Here is a 7,310-nt window from a genome sequence, read left to right as displayed (position 1 = left end):
CAATAATAATAATAGTAATAATAGCATGATAATAATAAGAATACACAACAATTATAGTAATAATAACAAGAAAAATAATAATAATAATAGTAATAATAATAATAATAATAATAATAATAATAATAATTTTAATAATAATAACAAGAAAAATAATAAGAAGTATAGCAATAATAATAATAATAACAAGCATGATATTAATGACAATGACAATAATAATCACAATAACAACAATAATAACAATAATAAAAAAAATAATAATAATAACAATAACAATATTAATAACAATGACAATTATAAAAATAATAATAATGACAATAACTATAATAATAAAAATAACAATAACAATAACAATAACAATAATTATAGCAATAACAATAATAATACTATTAACAATAATAATAATTATAACAATAACAATACTAATAATTATAACAATAACGATAATGATAATAATAACAATAACAATAATAATAATAAAAACAACAGAAATGATTATAATCATAACAAAAGCATCAATCCTAATAATAACATTAACAATAATAATAATAATAACAATAACAATAATAATAATAATAATAACAACAATAGGAATAACAATAATAATCAAATTAATAATAATAATACTAATGACTTTATATATAACAATAATAATAACAATTATAGTAATAACAACAATAACAATAATAATAATAACAATAACACTATTAATAGCAATAACAATAAAAATAGTAATAATAATAATAATAATAATAATAACAATAACAAAAACAATAACAATAATAATAAAATTACAATAACTATAATAATAACAATAGTAACAACAATAAAAATAATAATAACAAAAACAATAATATAATAATAACACTAACAAAAATAATTATGACAATAAAAATAATAATAATATTAATGACAGTAACAATAATTATAATAATAACAATAACAGTAATAATAGTAGTAACAGTAACAAAGATAAATTTTATAACGATAACAATAATTACAATAATGACGATGAGAATAGTAATGATAATTTCAATAAAAATAATAATAATAATGTCACTAATAATAATAATAACAAATACAGTAAAAATAGCTATAAGAAAATTAATGATAATAATAACAATTACAAGAATAATATTAATATCACTAACAATAATAATAATAACACTAAAAATAATAATATTAATAACATTAATAATAACAATAACAATAACAATAATAATAATAATGGCAAGAGCAACAATATTATTAATAACGATAACAATAATAATAATACTAAACATAACAATAATAATAATAAAAACAACAGCAATATCAATAATGATATGTATACAAATAATTATAGTAATAACAATAATAATAACGATAACAATAATAATATTAATAATAATAACAATAATAGTAACAAAAGCTATAACAATAATCAAAATAACAATTACAAAATTAATAATAATAAATATAATAATAATAATAATCATTACAAAAACAATAATAATATTAATATTAATAAAAATAACAATGTTTATATCAATAACATTAACAATAATAATAATAATTGCAATAACAAAAATAATAATAATAACAATAGCAATAATAATAATAATACCAATAACAATAATAATAATAATAATAACAATAAGAGTAATAATAATAATAACGATAGCAATAATAATAATAATTAAATTAAACATTATAATAACAATAACAATAACAGTAGTAATAACATAAATAATAGCAACAAAAGGCAATAACAATAACAATAATAATATAACTGCAATAATATTAACTATTACAATAACAATAATAATAATAATAGCAATAACAAAAATAATAATAATAACAATAACAAAAATAATAATAGTAATGACAATAACAATAGTAATAATAATTACAATAAGAATAATAATAATAATTATAATAATAATAATTATAACAGTAACAAAAATTATATTAAAAAAAATAACAATAACAATAACAATAGTAATAACAACTGTAATTAGAATAACAAAAATAATAACGATATCAATAACAATAATAATAATAATGACAATAACAACAACATTAATAATAAAAAAAACAATAATAACAATAATAATAACAATAGCAATAATAATAACAACAATATCAATAACAAAAACAATAGTAATTGTAATAACAGTAATAACAATAATAATATTAGCAATTATAATAATAATAACAGTAACAATAATGATAAAAATAACGATAGTAATAATAACAATAATAATAATAATGACAATAACTATAATAATAACAATAACAATAATAATAATACTTTCGATAAGAATAATAATAATAATAACAATATACATTAAAATAACAATAACAATAACAGTAGTAAAAACATTAATGAGAATAACAACAACCATAATAATTACAAGAACGATAATAATAATAATAACAATAACAATAATAATAATAATAATTATAACAATAGTAATAATCATAACTATAACAACAATAATAATATTAATGCCAATAACAATAATAATTGTAATTACAACAGCAATAATAGTAATAATAACAATAAAAAAAAAGAATAAGAATAATAAGAATAATAAGAATAATACGAATAATAAGATTAATAAGAATAATAAGAATAATAAGAATAATAAGAATAATAAGAATAATAAGAATAATAAGAATAATAAGAATAATAAGAATAATAAGAATAATAAGAATAATAAGAATAATAAGAATAATAAGAATAATATGAATAATAAGAATAATAATAATAAGAATAATGAGAACAATAAGATTAATGGGAATAAAAAGGGTAACACGATACATAAGATTAATAAGAATAATAAGATTAATTAGATTAATAAAAACAATAGGAATAATAAGAATAATAATAATAATTATAAGAGTAATAAGAATAATAAGAATAATAAGAATAATAAGAATATTAAGCGCAATATAAATAATAATAATAATAAGAGGAAGAAGATAATAAAAAATAACAAAAATAATAATAATAACAATAATATTAGTAGTAATAAGTAGAAAAATAATAATAAGAATAATAAGTTTTATAAGAATAATAAGAATAATAATTATTTTAAGAATAATAATAATACGTAATATAATAATAATTATAATACCAGTAATAGTAATGACAGGAATAATAAGAATTATAAGCATTATAAGAATAATAATAATAATAATAGTATTATCAGTTATATTAATACGAATAATATTAAAAAAAAATAATAATAATAAGAATAATCATATTAATAAGAATAAGAATACTAATAATAATAATAATAATAATATTAAGAATAATAATAAAAATCATAATAATAATAGCATTGACAATAATAATAATAACATTAATAATAATAATAACAACAAAAATAATAATAAAATTAAAGGCAATAACAATAATAAAAATAATAACAATACAAGTAATAATGATAATAACAATAACAATAACAATAACAATAACCACATCAATAATAATAATAATAACAATAAAAGTAATAATAATATCACTAATAAAAATAATAATATTAATAACAAAAATAATATCAAAAATAATAATAATAAGAATAAAAATAATAATAATAATAATAATAACAATATTAATAACAATAATAACAATAACAATAATAATAATAATAATAATAGAAATAATAATATTAATAGTATTGCCGATGATAATAATAACAAAAATAATAATAATAATAACAATAACAGTAATAATGATAATATTAATTACAATAACGATAATAAAAATAATAACAATAAGAATAAAAATAGTAATAATTCTAATAACAATAACACTAATAATAACAATAACAATAACAATAGAGATAATCACAATAACAATATTAATAATAATAACAATAACAAAAATAATAATATGACAATAATAATAATAATAACAATAAAAATAATAATAATAATAGTAATGACAATAAGAATAATAATAATAATAACAATAATAATAGCAATGACAACTATGATAATAATAATAACGATATCAATAATAACAACAATAACAATAATAATATCAGTAACAAAAATAATAATAATTACAATAAGAATAACGATAATAATAACAATAACACCAGTAATGACAATGACAATAACAATAGTAATAATAATAACAATAACAAAAATAGTAATAATGACAATACCATTAAAAATAAAAATAACAATAACAATAATAAAGACAATAACAGTAATAATAATATTAGCAATAACAATAATAATATTTATAACAATAACAATAATAATTATAACAATAATAAGAACAATAATACTTATAACAATTACAATAATAATAATGATAACAATAACAATAACAATAATAATAACAATAATAGTAATAAAAATAATAACAATAACACCAATAATGATTATAGTAGCAATAATAATAACAATAATAATAAAAATAAGAGTAATAATAACAATAATAATATCTTTAGCAATTACTATAATAACAATAACATTAAGTTTAATAATAACAATAACAATAACAATAATAATAATATTAACAATAATAATATTAAAGTAATAACAATAATAATAATAATAACAATAACAACAAACTAACAATAACGATAACAATTATAATAATAATAACATCAACAATACTAATAATAACAATAGCAATAATAATATTAAAACAATAACAGTAATAATAATAACAACAGTAGCAATAATCGTTATAATAACAATAAAAATAATGATAATATTAACAATATACACAGAAATAGTACTAACACTAAAACTATCAATAATAATAATAATAACAATAACACTATCAATAATAATAATAATAACAGTAACAATAGAATTGACATTGACTATGACAATAACAATAATAATAACAATAAGAGTAATTATAATAATTACAATAACAAATATAATAATAATAAATATAACAAGACTAATAATAATATTATTGTCAATAACAATAATAATAATATTAACAATAGTAATAATAATGACGATGTCAATAATAATAATAATAACAATATCTGTAATAATAACAATAACAATAATAATAACAATATCAATAAAAATATTAATAACAATATCAATAATAAAAACAATAACAATAACAGTAATAATAATAATAAAAAATCAATAAAAATAGCAATAACCATATTTATAACAATAAGAATAATAATAATAATAATAATAATAACAATAAATATAATTATAATAATAATAATAACAATAAAAATAATAATAATAATAATAATAATAACAACAATAATAAAAATAACAGTATTAATGGTAATAATAAAAACAATAACAATAATAATAACAATAATAATATTAATAATAACAGTAATAATAATAATAATAACAGTGAAAATAATAATAATAACAGTAACAATAATAATGACAATAATAATAACAATACTAATAATAATAACAATAACAGTAATAATAATAGCAATAACAATAATAATAACATTAACAAAAATAATAACAATAATAATAAAAATAATAATTACAACAACAATTATAATAACAATAACAATAATAATAATAACCATAAATATAATAATAATAATAATAAAAATAATAATAATATTAATATTAATAAGATAATAATAATAATAATAATAATAATGAAAATAATAAGAATAATAATGATAGTAACAAGAAAAATAATAGTACGAAAAGCAATAATAATAATAATATAAATGAAAATAACAATAACTATAGAAATAACAATAGCAATAGCAATAATAATAACAATTACAATGACAATAGTAATTATAATAACAATAACAATAACAATAACAATAATAATAACAATAATATTAATAATAACAATAATAATTACAAAAACAATAACATTAATAATAATTATAAAAACAACAATATCAATAATAATAACAATAATAATAGTAATGCAATAAAAAAAACAATAATAATAACCATAAAAACAATAATATCAATAAGAATAGTAATAATAGTAAGAATAACGATAATAATAGTAATAACAATAAAGATTATAACAATAATAATAATAGCGTTAATAATAATAGTAACAATAACAAAAATATTAATAATAATGATAATAACATTAATTATCATAATAATAAGAATAATAATAATAAGGATAGCAATAACAATAATAATAACTATAACAATAAAAGTAATAATTTTTATAAAAATAACAATAAAATAAATATATCAACAATGATAATAATAACAATAAGAATAGTAATAATAATATAAATAACGATATTAATAATAATAACAGTTACAATAATTATAATAATGACAACAATAATAATAATAATTATAATATCAATAACAATAATAATAATATTAAGAATGATATCTAGAACAATAATAATAATAATAATAATCATAATAACCAAAATAACAAGAATAATAATAATATGTATTGCAATAATAATAATAACAATAACAATATTAATAATATTAACAATAACAAAAATAATAACATTACAATAATAATAATCTTAACGATAACAATAATAATAATAATATTAATGACAATACCAATAAGAATAACAATAAGAATAATGATAATATCAAAGAGAACAATATCAATAATAATTATAATATGAATAATAATAACAATAATAATAATAACAATGACAATAAGAATAATAATTATGATAACACAAACTGTAATAATAAAAATCACAATAATAAATATAATAATAATAAGAATAATAAATATAATAAAAATAACAATAACAATATTAATAATAATAACATTTATAATAATAACAATAACAATAATAATAAAAGTAACATTAACAATAACAATAATAACACATAATAACAATAATAATAACAATAACAATAAGATTAATAATAATAAAGACAATAAAAACAACATAAATAATAACGATAACGTTAATAATAATAATAACAACAACAATAGTAATAATGAAAACTAACGTAAATAATAATAACAGCAGTAACAATAATAATAATATAACAACAGCAATAGTAATAATAATGACAATAACAATAATAATAATTATAATAGTAAAAATATTAATAATAATAATCACGATAACAAGAATAATAGTAATAAGATTAGCAATAATAATAATAACAATTGAAAAAATAAAAATAATATCAATAGAAGTAATAATAATAATAACAATACCAATGAAATAAAAATAACAGTAACAATAATAATAACAATAACAATAACAATTATAATAATTATAACAATAACAATAAAAATAATAAAAACAATAATAATAATAATAACAATGGCAATAACTATAATAAAAGCAATAACAATAAAAATAGAAATGATAATAATAGAGAGTATTACA

This window comes from Vespa mandarinia, unplaced genomic scaffold, assembly GCF_050613455.1.
Source record: "Vespa mandarinia isolate Hongniang unplaced genomic scaffold, ASM5061345v1 scaffold_50, whole genome shotgun sequence".
Taxonomy (NCBI): domain Eukaryota; kingdom Metazoa; phylum Arthropoda; class Insecta; order Hymenoptera; family Vespidae; genus Vespa; species Vespa mandarinia.
This window is presented reverse-complemented; position numbering follows the sequence as displayed.